This window comes from Bemisia tabaci, chromosome 2 (genome assembly GCF_918797505.1).
Source record: "Bemisia tabaci chromosome 2, PGI_BMITA_v3".
NCBI classification, from domain to species: Eukaryota; Metazoa; Arthropoda; class Insecta; order Hemiptera; family Aleyrodidae; genus Bemisia; species Bemisia tabaci.
Window position 1 is genome coordinate 50,888,368 of NC_092794.1, and position 12,337 is coordinate 50,900,704.

The 12,337-nt window shown below is 40.7% G+C and overlaps 1 protein-coding gene and 1 long non-coding RNA gene across 2 annotated transcripts in view; both read left to right on the plus strand.

Annotated features, from left to right (window-relative positions):
• The window catches only part of LOC140224119 (uncharacterized), a 643,754-nt gene that overhangs the window by 75,030 nt on the left and 556,387 nt on the right, over nt 1-12,337 (plus strand). The gene's annotated exons all lie outside the window — the stretch shown is intronic.
• The window catches only part of Mgat1 (alpha-1,3-mannosyl-glycoprotein 2-beta-N-acetylglucosaminyltransferase), a 41,901-nt gene that overhangs the window by 11,839 nt on the left and 17,725 nt on the right, over nt 1-12,337 (plus strand). The window lies entirely within an intron of this gene.

A 12,337-nucleotide genomic window follows, 5' to 3' on the forward strand; every position in this document is an offset into this window, starting at 1 on the left:
GGCCCGTGTTCAGGCCGCGCAGCGCGCTGCGCCAGGCGCCACCTCCATCTGCTCTGCCGCTTTCATACTTTGGTGGCTCTATACGTATTTCTGTCTCCCTCTCTTTCTGTTTTTAATGCAATTCACTTACTGAACACATTTTATAAATTATATTTGCTAAAATGTAAAACATTTAATAGGTGTAATTTTCTTCTTTCTTTTGAAATCTTTGGGCAAGCAGTGCTTGCCTTGCTTATCCGGACCGCACGCCACTGTCAAGTTGGCGAACGAATGCAAACAGAAACTATGTTGCACGCAAACCCTATGCTTAGTGTTCTTTTTAGCATGAGTACGTCCAAATGGAGGGCCAAATAAACTATATTGGTTTTAATTCGGGTTCGGTTCGATTGATTAGGCATCTAAACTGCAGATTAAAGCGTCGTGTATCATGAAACTGAAGGCTCGTCAAAACAAAATCAGGTTGGAGAACGTCCACTCCCAGGAAATCCCAATCAAAACACAATGAGACGGATTCTAAGTTTTCAATAACTCACTCATAACGTTAATGCTCAATATAGAGTGTTTCAAGATAGAGGATGAATTTTGCTTCGTTTGAATTTTTTTAAAACGTGTCTCGATGGATTTAGGTATATTGAACCGAAAAAGAACATCATAATATTATAATTTCAGAGTTATCTATCTGAAAGATACTTAATGGTAAATGGAGAGTTAATCAAATTATCTTCCGGAGCGGCACAAGGCTCTATCTTGGGAAGTCTTTTCTGGAACTTAGTATATGATGAGATTGTGAGAATTAGAATTGATCCGTCTAAAATTATTGCGTATGCCGATGATTTATTGGTGATACTTAAATCTTATCCGGAACGTGTTGCTGAAGAGAGTAATAAAGTAACTAGGAAAATAGGTAAACAACTGAGAGAAAAAGGACTATCGTTAGAACCAGAAAAGACTGAAGCACTATTTATTGAGGCTCCGAGGAAATTAAATGACACTACGATTATGGTTGATGGAACACAGGTTAAGGTTAAATCATCTCTTAGACATTTAGGATTTTACTTGAGTAAGAATTTGAAAATGACGCACCATGTTAAGACTGTTTGTGACAAGGCAAAAAGAATGTCAAATGCCCTTCAATCTCTGGTTCCTAATTTTTTCGGTCCGACTTTTTTAAGGAGACTTATGATTTTTCAAACCATTATGTCAATAATCTTTTATGGAATATCTGTTTGGGGTGAATTTCCAGAGATCAGTCTTAAATGCAACATCTATGAAATAACAAAAACTATCCGTCCAATGAAAAGAGCTCTATGTATGGCATATAGAACAGCGTCATCGAATTGTCTGGATGTTTTGACAGGTATTCCCCCAACTGAATTATTACTTGAGGAGACATGGAGAAGATCAAAGAAGATTGAGGATTTTACTGAGATTAATAATGATATTGTAAGTAAGTGGTGTATTAGATGGAAAGATAGTTATACTGATATATGGTGTAAACGTCTTATACCTGAATTGGAAATTTGGCTCAATAGAGAACATGGGTATCCTAATTTCTTTTTAACACAGTTCTTCACCGGCCACGGTGCGTTTGGTTCTTATTTGTCTAGGTTTAAATTGATTGATAGCGCTAATTGTAAATTTTGTACTGGGGTTCGAGACACGCCGGAACATACTTTCTTCGAGTGCTCCAGATTTGTAAGTGAGAAAAATAAAATTGATACAGAACTTGGAATTACACTTACTCCAGATAACATCGTAAAAGAAATGACAGAGAATAAGTTAAAATGGAAACAGATAAGTGAATTTATACAGAGAATTTTAATTACTAAGCAAAAAATATATAATAATAAAGTAACAGTTGCTAACCCACTGCCCCCCCCCACCCCCCAGCCGATGATGTACCGATTGGTAATTCCGGCGTGTCTCGAATCACAGATACTTAGTTTAAGTATCATATTGGATATTATATTTGTTACAGATAAGGTTAGAGAAATGATAACGATTTGTTCATTGTAATATTAGTGTTCATTGTATGTATATCTAGTGTTTGAGAAACAATTAAAAAAAAAAAAAAAAAAAAAAAAAAAAAAAAAAAAAAAAAAAAAAAAAAAAAAAAAAAAAAATATTATAATGGCTGCTTTAGCTACACACACAAAATGATGAACTCAACTTGTGATATCGAACAAACAACTTCATTCACACTTGAAGCAGGTGGCCAGGCAGGTGGCAGGTGGACTTAAGGTCAGGCTAGACGAATGTTTACCAACACGTGCATCATCTAGAAAGTAGGAAGGTAAATACGGAGGTATAAACAAACGAAAAGTATCGAACTCAAGGCATGTCTTACACAAAGTGCAAGCAGGCACGACAGTATAGTCCTTTAAATCTAAAAATGTCTTTGAGGATTTTTAAGAGGAACAATAGTAACGTGAATACATGTTCGAATGTCCCATCATCATGAATGTATAGTGAGGGTTTCATTAAGAGATCATTGAGAGCACGATTTCGGCTCGAAGCGCCTTTAATGCCTTTTGAAACTTTACGCTTTGCCACGTAGTTAGTTTAGTTGCCTAACCCAACCTGGAACACGGAAACTGAAATGAGGATATCGGATATCGTAACAAGGGTTTTGACTGGCACGACTGCGCCTCGAAGCGCCTTCAATTTCGTTCGATACTACACGCTTTGTCACGCAGTTAGTTTAGTTGTTGTGTCCTTGTCAACCTGACTTTTACCCTCGAAACTATGTACCCTGCGCCCTGAAGAAGTGAAAAACCCGCTCGATGGCTGAACTCTGAAAATATGTAACTCAAAATTAGAGTAACATGTTCCAGAGTATGAACATCTCGCCCCTTCACTTTTCATCGGGGCCTTAGGGCGCAAAAATGGCCAAAATTCAGCCCAGGGGTGCACAACCTACCGAGCTTCCACAGTTTTACGCCCCCGCCAGCGGGCTTTCCACATTTTTCTCATAGGTTTTCCACAAAATTTTCCACCAATTTTAAAAAAAGATGATTTTTTATTCTGTTTTTCGTTGACTTTCAACTGACGACCCTTCAAAATTTTCCCTCCTTCCACATTTTGGGGGCTTTTGCACATTTTCAAGCGCCCGTCCGGGCATGCACCCCTGTTTCAGCCACACATTTCAGCAAACTGAGGTTTTGAAAGAAGCGTGGGTATTCAAATTCTCAATTCATAACCAGAATCTGCAGGTGAAAACGCGGTAGCGTGCTCCTGCCAAATTCTAGCCCATTAGCTTATCTCCGGCGTGTCCTCTTCTTTTTTACTTTTTTGTTTTGTGTGTGCTGAACGCAGTTGGGTATTTTCACGCTCAGATACGCAAATATCATCGTTTTGCCGTGCCTGTTTCATTTCGTGCGATCCTTCAGTAGTTCAACCGTGACGAAAGCACACGACGTCGCAAACCTCTATTTTTCTCGGGGTCTTTTATCTTCTTTGCCTAGAAGTTACCTTTTTCCTGTGCTATTTTGCATATGAGTTAGATGAGAAGTTCCAAGTTCGAGAGATGAGGTACGGCTGGAGTCCAAAGGCCAGAGAGTAGGAGAGAGCCAGAGATCACAAAAAGTCCAAGTCCGAGGGAATTTGATTCTGACGTAGACAAATGGCCGCCCCCGAAAAAGTATCATACAGTTACTATGTTTGCCTGTTCGGTGTTTATCTTCTTTGCCTAGAAGTTACCTTTTTCCTGTGCTATTTTGCATATGAGTTAGATGAGAAGTTCCAAGTTCGAGAGATGAGGTACGGCTGGAGTCCAAAGGCCAGAGAGTAGGAGAGAGCCAGAGATCACAAAAAGTCCAAGTCCGGATGGTGGTATACGTCTTTTTTTTTCACTTTGCAATGCACGAGGGAATTTGATTCTGACGTAGACAAATGGCCGCCCCCGAAAAAGTATCATACAGTTACTATGTTTGCCTGTTCGGTGTTTATCTTCTTTGCCTAGAAGTTACCTTTTTCCTGTGCTATTTTGCATATGAGTTAGATGAGAAGTTCCAAGTTCGAGAGATGAGGTACGGCTGGAGTCCAAAGGCCAGAGAGTAGGAGAGAGCCAGAGATCACAAAAAGTCCAAGTCCGAGGGAATTTGATTCTGACGTAGACAAATGGCCGCCCCCGAAAAAGTATCATACAGTTACTATGTTTGCCTGTTCGGTGTTTATCTTCTTTGCCTAGAAGTTACCTTTTTCCTGTGCTATTTTGCATATGAGTTAGATGAGAAGTTCCAAGTTCGAGAGATGAGGTACGGCTGGAGTCCAAAGGCCAGAGAGTAGGAGAGAGCCAGAGATCACAAAAAGTCCAAGTCCGGATGGTGGTATACGTCTTTTTTTTTCACTTTGCAATGCACGAGGGAATTTGATTCTGACGTAGACAAATGGCCGCCCCCGAAAAAGTATCATACAGTTACTATGTTTGCCTGTTCGGTGTTTATCTTCTTTGCCTAGAAGTTACCTTTTTCCTGTGCTATTTTGCATATGAGTTAGATGAGAAGTTCCAAGTTCGAGAGATGAGGTACGGCTGGAGTCCAAAGGCCAGAGAGTAGGAGAGATGTTGGCGAAAAGCGTCAGCTGTTTTGTAAAGTTTTGATTCCTCCAGTTTTTCATTTCTCAGTTTCAGTTCGGTATGATACCTTGCCCATAAAGGTGATCTAAAAGCGTCCTCCGAGTGTTATTTCTTTCCATACCACCTTTAGCTTTTACCTTTAGCCTTTAGGTTAAACCCCCCCCCCCCCAAAAAAAAAAAAAAAAAAAAAAAAGAAAAAAAAAGTCAAATTTACATTTCAAATTTACATTTCATTTTTTCAATGTCAAAATTTAATCCCCAAGTTAAATTTTGAGGGGGCGTGTTGGCGAAAAGCGTCAGCTGTTTTGTAAAGTTTTGATTCCTCCAGTTTTTCATTTCTCAGTTTCAGTTCGGTATGATACCTTGCCCATAAAGGTGATCTAAAAGCGTCCTCCGAGTGTTATTTCTTTCCATACCACCTTTAGCTTTTACCTTTAGCCTTTAAGAGAGCCAGAGATCACAAAAAGTCCAAGTCCGGATGGTGGTATACGTCTTTTTTTTTCACTTTGCAATGCACGAGGGAATTTGATTCTGACGTAGACAAATGGCCGCCCCCGAAAAAGTATCATACAGTTACTATGTTTGCCTGTTCGGTGTTTATCTTCTTTGCCTAGAAGTTACCTTTTTCCTGTGCTATTTTGCATATGAGTTAGATGAGAAGTTCCAAGTTCGAGAGATGAGGTACGGCTGGAGTCCAAAGGCCAGAGAGTAGGAGAGAGCCAGAGATCACAAAAAGTCCAAGTCCGGATGGTGGTATACGTCTTTTTTTTTCACTTTGCAATGCACGAGGGAATTTGATTCTGACGTAGACAAATGGCCGCCCCCGAAAAAGTATCATACAGTTACTATGTTTGCCTGTTCGGTGTTTATCTTCTTTGCCTAGAAGTTACCTTTTTCCTGTGCTATTTTGCATATGAGTTAGATGAGAAGTTCCAAGTTCGAGAGATGAGGTACGGCTGGAGTCCAAAGGCCAGAGAGTAGGAGAGATGTTGGCGAAAAGCGTCAGCTGTTTTGTAAAGTTTTGATTCCTCCAGTTTTTCATTTCTCAGTTTCAGTTCGGTATGATACCTTGCCCATAAAGGTGATCTAAAAGCGTCCTCCGAGTGTTATTTCTTTCCATACCACCTTTAGCTTTTACCTTTAGCCTTTAAGAGAGCCAGAGATCACAAAAAGTCCAAGTCCGGATGGTGGTATACGTCTTTTTTTTTCACTTTGCAATGCACGAGGGAATTTGATTCTGACGTAGACAAATGGCCGCCCCCGAAAAAGTATCATACAGTTACTATGTTTGCCTGTTCGGTGTTTATCTTCTTTGCCTAGAAGTTACCTTTTTCCTGTGCTATTTTGCATATGAGTTAGATGAGAAGTTCCAAGTTCGAGAGATGAGGTACGGCTGGAGTCCAAAGGCCAGAGAGTAGGAGAGAGCCAGAGATCACAAAAAGTCCAAGTCCGAGGGAATTTGATTCTGACGTAGACAAATGGCCGCCCCCGAAAAAGTATCATACAGTTACTATGTTTGCCTGTTCGGTGTTTATCTTCTTTGCCTAGAAGTTACCTTTTTCCTGTGCTATTTTGCATATGAGTTAGATGAGAAGTTCCAAGTTCGAGAGATGAGGTACGGCTGGAGTCCAAAGGCCAGAGAGTAGGAGAGAGCCAGAGATCACAAAAAGTCCAAGTCCGGATGGTGGTATACGTCTTTTTTTTTCACTTTGCAATGCACGAGGGAATTTGATTCTGACGTAGACAAATGGCCGCCCCCGAAAAAGTATCATACAGTTACTATGTTTGCCTGTTCGGTGTTTATCTTCTTTGCCTAGAAGTTACCTTTTTCCTGTGCTATTTTGCATATGAGTTAGATGAGAAGTTCCAAGTTCGAGAGATGAGGTACGGCTGGAGTCCAAAGGCCAGAGAGTAGGAGAGATGTTGGCGAAAAGCGTCAGCTGTTTTGTAAAGTTTTGATTCCTCCAGTTTTTCATTTCTCAGTTTCAGTTCGGTATGATACCTTGCCCATAAAGGTGATCTAAAAGCGTCCTCCGAGTGTTATTTCTTTCCATACCACCTTTAGCTTTTACCTTTAGCCTTTAGGTTAAACCCCCCCCCCCCCAAAAAAAAAAAAAAAAAAAAAAAAAGAAAAAAAAAGTCAAATTTACATTTCAAATTTACATTTCATTTTTTCAATGTCAAAATTTAATCCCCAAGTTAAATTTTGAGGGGGCGTGTTGGCGAAAAGCGTCAGCTGTTTTGTAAAGTTTTGATTCCTCCAGTTTTTCATTTCTCAGTTTCAGTTCGGTATGATACCTTGCCCATAAAGGTGATCTAAAAGCGTCCTCCGAGTGTTATTTCTTTCCATACCACCTTTAGCTTTTACCTTTAGCCTTTAAGAGAGCCAGAGATCACAAAAAGTCCAAGTCCGGATGGTGGTATACGTCTTTTTTTTTCACTTTGCAATGCACGAGGGAATTTGATTCTGACGTAGACAAATGGCCGCCCCCGAAAAAGTATCATACAGTTACTATGTTTGCCTGTTCGGTGTTTATCTTCTTTGCCTAGAAGTTACCTTTTTCCTGTGCTATTTTGCATATGAGTTAGATGAGAAGTTCCAAGTTCGAGAGATGAGGTACGGCTGGAGTCCAAAGGCCAGAGAGTAGGAGAGAGCCAGAGATCACAAAAAGTCCAAGTCCGGATGGTGGTATACGTCTTTTTTTTTCACTTTGCAATGCACGAGGGAATTTGATTCTGACGTAGACAAATGGCCGCCCCCGAAAAAGTATCATACAGTTACTATGTTTGCCTGTTCGGTGTTTATCTTCTTTGCCTAGAAGTTACCTTTTTCCTGTGCTATTTTGCATATGAGTTAGATGAGAAGTTCCAAGTTCGAGAGATGAGGTACGGCTGGAGTCCAAAGGCCAGAGAGTAGGAGAGATGTTGGCGAAAAGCGTCAGCTGTTTTGTAAAGTTTTGATTCCTCCAGTTTTTCATTTCTCAGTTTCAGTTCGGTATGATACCTTGCCCATAAAGGTGATCTAAAAGCGTCCTCCGAGTGTTATTTCTTTCCATACCACCTTTAGCTTTTACCTTTAGCCTTTAGGTTAAACCCCCCCCCCCCAAAAAAAAAAAAAAAAAAAAAAAAAAGAAAAAAAAAGTCAAATTTACATTTCAAATTTACATTTCATTTTTTCAATGTCAAAATTTAATCCCCAAGTTAAATTTTGAGGGGGCGTGTTGGCGAAAAGCGTCAGCTGTTTTGTAAAGTTTTGATTCCTCCAGTTTTTCATTTCTCAGTTTCAGTTCGGTATGATACCTTGCCCATAAAGGTGATCTAAAAGCGTCCTCCGAGTGTTATTTCTTTCCATACCACCTTTAGCTTTTACCTTTAGCCTTTAAGAGAGCCAGAGATCACAAAAAGTCCAAGTCCGGATGGTGGTATACGTCTTTTTTTTTCACTTTGCAATGCACGAGGGAATTTGATTCTGACGTAGACAAATGGCCGCCCCCGAAAAAGTATCATACAGTTACTATGTTTGCCTGTTCGGTGTTTATCTTCTTTGCCTAGAAGTTACCTTTTTCCTGTGCTATTTTGCATATGAGTTAGATGAGAAGTTCCAAGTTCGAGAGATGAGGTACGGCTGGAGTCCAAAGGCCAGAGAGTAGGAGAGAGCCAGAGATCACAAAAAGTCCAAGTCCGGATGGTGGTATACGTCTTTTTTTTTCACTTTGCAATGCACGAGGGAATTTGATTCTGACGTAGACAAATGGCCGCCCCCGAAAAAGTATCATACAGTTACTATGTTTGCCTGTTCGGTGTTTATCTTCTTTGCCTAGAAGTTACCTTTTTCCTGTGCTATTTTGCATATGAGTTAGATGAGAAGTTCCAAGTTCGAGAGATGAGGTACGGCTGGAGTCCAAAGGCCAGAGAGTAGGAGAGATGTTGGCGAAAAGCGTCAGCTGTTTTGTAAAGTTTTGATTCCTCCAGTTTTTCATTTCTCAGTTTCAGTTCGGTATGATACCTTGCCCATAAAGGTGATCTAAAAGCGTCCTCCGAGTGTTATTTCTTTCCATACCACCTTTAGCTTTTACCTTTAGCCTTTAGGTTAAACCCCCCCCCCCCAAAAAAAAAAAAAAAAAAAAAAAAAGAAAAAAAAAGTCAAATTTACATTTCAAATTTACATTTCATTTTTTCAATGTCAAAATTTAATCCCCAAGTTAAATTTTGAGGGGGCGTGTTGGCGAAAAGCGTCAGCTGTTTTGTAAAGTTTTGATTCCTCCAGTTTTTCATTTCTCAGTTTCAGTTCGGTATGATACCTTGCCCATAAAGGTGATCTAAAAGCGTCCTCCGAGTGTTATTTCTTTCCATACCACCTTTAGCTTTTACCTTTAGCCTTTAAGAGAGCCAGAGATCACAAAAAGTCCAAGTCCGGATGGTGGTATACGTCTTTTTTTTTCACTTTGCAATGCACGAGGGAATTTGATTCTGACGTAGACAAATGGCCGCCCCCGAAAAAGTATCATACAGTTACTATGTTTGCCTGTTCGGTGTTTATCTTCTTTGCCTAGAAGTTACCTTTTTCCTGTGCTATTTTGCATATGAGTTAGATGAGAAGTTCCAAGTTCGAGAGATGAGGTACGGCTGGAGTCCAAAGGCCAGAGAGTAGGAGAGAGCCAGAGATCACAAAAAGTCCAAGTCCGGATGGTGGTATACGTCTTTTTTTTTCACTTTGCAATGCACGAGGGAATTTGATTCTGACGTAGACAAATGGCCGCCCCCGAAAAAGTATCATACAGTTACTATGTTTGCCTGTTCGGTGTTTATCTTCTTTGCCTAGAAGTTACCTTTTTCCTGTGCTATTTTGCATATGAGTTAGATGAGAAGTTCCAAGTTCGAGAGATGAGGTACGGCTGGAGTCCAAAGGCCAGAGAGTAGGAGAGATGTTGGCGAAAAGCGTCAGCTGTTTTGTAAAGTTTTGATTCCTCCAGTTTTTCATTTCTCAGTTTCAGTTCGGTATGATACCTTGCCCATAAAGGTGATCTAAAAGCGTCCTCCGAGTGTTATTTCTTTCCATACCACCTTTAGCTTTTACCTTTAGCCTTTAAGAGAGCCAGAGATCACAAAAAGTCCAAGTCCGGATGGTGGTATACGTCTTTTTTTTCACTTTGCAATGCACGAGGGAATTTGATTCTGACGTAGACAAATGGCCGCCCCCGAAAAAGTATCATACAGTTACTATGTTTGCCTGTTCGGTGTTTATCTTCTTTGCCTAGAAGTTACCTTTTTCCTGTGCTATTTTGCATATGAGTTAGATGAGAAGTTCCAAGTTCGAGAGATGAGGTACGGCTGGAGTCCAAAGGCCAGAGAGTAGGAGAGAGCCAGAGATCACAAAAAGTCCAAGTCCGAGGGAATTTGATTCTGACGTAGACAAATGGCCGCCCCCGAAAAAGTATCATACAGTTACTATGTTTGCCTGTTCGGTGTTTATCTTCTTTGCCTAGAAGTTACCTTTTTCCTGTGCTATTTTGCATATGAGTTAGATGAGAAGTTCCAAGTTCGAGAGATGAGGTACGGCTGGAGTCCAAAGGCCAGAGAGTAGGAGAGAGCCAGAGATCACAAAAAGTCCAAGTCCGGATGGTGGTATACGTCTTTTTTTTTCACTTTGCAATGCACGAGGGAATTTGATTCTGACGTAGACAAATGGCCGCCCCCGAAAAAGTATCATACAGTTACTATGTTTGCCTGTTCGGTGTTTATCTTCTTTGCCTAGAAGTTACCTTTTTCCTGTGCTATTTTGCATATGAGTTAGATGAGAAGTTCCAAGTTCGAGAGATGAGGTACGGCTGGAGTCCAAAGGCCAGAGAGTAGGAGAGATGTTGGCGAAAAGCGTCAGCTGTTTTGTAAAGTTTTGATTCCTCCAGTTTTTCATTTCTCAGTTTCAGTTCGGTATGATACCTTGCCCATAAAGGTGATCTAAAAGCGTCCTCCGAGTGTTATTTCTTTCCATACCACCTTTAGCTTTTACCTTTAGCCTTTAGGTTAAACCCCCCCCCCCCCAAAAAAAAAAAAAAAAAAAAAAAAGAAAAAAAAAGTCAAATTTACATTTCAAATTTACATTTCATTTTTTCAATGTCAAAATTTAATCCCCAAGTTAAATTTTGAGGGGGCGTGTTGGCGAAAAGCGTCAGCTGTTTTGTAAAGTTTTGATTCCTCCAGTTTTTCATTTCTCAGTTTCAGTTCGGTATGATACCTTGCCCATAAAGGTGATCTAAAAGCGTCCTCCGAGTGTTATTTCTTTCCATACCACCTTTAGCTTTTACCTTTAGCCTTTAAGAGAGCCAGAGATCACAAAAAGTCCAAGTCCGGATGGTGGTATACGTCTTTTTTTTTCACTTTGCAATGCACGAGGGAATTTGATTCTGACGTAGACAAATGGCCGCCCCCGAAAAAGTATCATACAGTTACTATGTTTGCCTGTTCGGTGTTTATCTTCTTTGCCTAGAAGTTACCTTTTTCCTGTGCTATTTTGCATATGAGTTAGATGAGAAGTTCCAAGTTCGAGAGATGAGGTACGGCTGGAGTCCAAAGGCCAGAGAGTAGGAGAGAGCCAGAGATCACAAAAAGTCCAAGTCCGGATGGTGGTATACGTCTTTTTTTTTCACTTTGCAATGCACGAGGGAATTTGATTCTGACGTAGACAAATGGCCGCCCCCGAAAAAGTATCATACAGTTACTATGTTTGCCTGTTCGGTGTTTATCTTCTTTGCCTAGAAGTTACCTTTTTCCTGTGCTATTTTGCATATGAGTTAGATGAGAAGTTCCAAGTTCGAGAGATGAGGTACGGCTGGAGTCCAAAGGCCAGAGAGTAGGAGAGAGCCAGAGATCACAAAAAGTCCAAGTCCGGATGGTGGTATACGTCTTTTTTTTTCACTTTGCAATGCACGAGGGAATTTGATTCTGACGTAGACAAATGGCCGCCCCCGAAAAAGTATCATACAGTTACTATGTTTGCCTGTTCGGTGTTTATCTTCTTTGCCTAGAAGTTACCTTTTTCCTGTGCTATTTTGCATATGAGTTAGATGAGAAGTTCCAAGTTCGAGAGATGAGGTACGGCTGGAGTCCAAAGGCCAGAGAGTAGGAGAGAGCCAGAGATCACAAAAAGTCCAAGTCCGGGTGGTGGTATACGTCTTTTTTTTTCACTTTGCAATGCACGAGGGAATTTGATTCTGACGTAGACAAATGGCCGCCCCCGAAAAAGTATCATACAGTTACTATGTTTGCCTGTTCGGTGTTTATCTTCTTTGCCTAGAAGTTACCTTTTTCCTGTGCTATTTTGCATATGAGTTAGATGAGAAGTTCCAAGTTCGAGAGATGAGGTACGGCTGGAGTCCAAAGGCCAGAGAGTAGGAGAGAGCCAGAGATCACAAAAAGTCCAAGTCCGGATGGTGGTATACGTCTTTTTTTTCACTTTGCAATTCACGAGAGAAAGGGTAACCCCGTAAGAACTGCTCATCTGTTCCGGTAGGAACAGGAACTTCTCTTCTTTTCTGTCGAAAAGGAACTTCAAAAATTGCGGAGTGCCAAGTGTAAAACAGGTGGGTGGAAGTTACACGGGTAGTTGCACGTGAGAACGATGGTGGTTCGGTCTGAGCTAAAGAGTCAGAGAACGGGTTGTCGGCACCATGTCACGTCGAAGGATTAGTTTGCATTTTAGACGGACTGAAAAACGTCTAAGAATCCTTGACGCGGCGGAAAATTTAACGGAGTTGTGGGAGA